This window comes from Pongo pygmaeus, chromosome 12 (genome assembly GCF_028885625.2).
Source record: "Pongo pygmaeus isolate AG05252 chromosome 12, NHGRI_mPonPyg2-v2.0_pri, whole genome shotgun sequence".
Lineage (NCBI taxonomy): Eukaryota > Metazoa > Chordata > Mammalia > Primates > Hominidae > Pongo > Pongo pygmaeus.
The window spans coordinates 25,686,907-25,687,408 of NC_072385.2; positions in this window are offsets into that span (position 1 = coordinate 25,686,907).

A 502-nucleotide genomic window follows, 5' to 3' on the forward strand; every position below is an offset into this window, starting at 1 on the left:
TCTTCCTATATTTTTGTCTTCCACTTTTTTTTTGCCTTTTGTGATTTTAATTCCACATTTTATATGACCAAAAAATAAATACACTGTCAACATATTTCTGCTATGGTCTCAATATGTTCCCCCAAAATTCATATGTTGAAATTTAATCACCAATATAAGAAGTGAGGCCCTTAGGAGGTGATTAAGTCATAAGGGTGGAACCCTCATTAATGGATTAGTGCTGTAATAAAATAGGTGAGGGGGGCTATTCACCTTTTCCACCACACAAGGACACAGCAAGAAGGTACCATCTTGGAAGCAGAGAGTGAGCCCTTATCAGACACCAAATCTGCTCTTGCCTTGATCTTGGACTTCCCAGCCTCCAGAACTATGAAAAATAAATTTCTCATATTTATAAATTATGCAGTCTAAATTATTTTGTTATAGCCTCCCAAGTGGAAGAAGGCAACTTCTTTTTTAAAAAAATACTTTTCTTCTTATTTTTTTCACTTCTTTTAGTGTT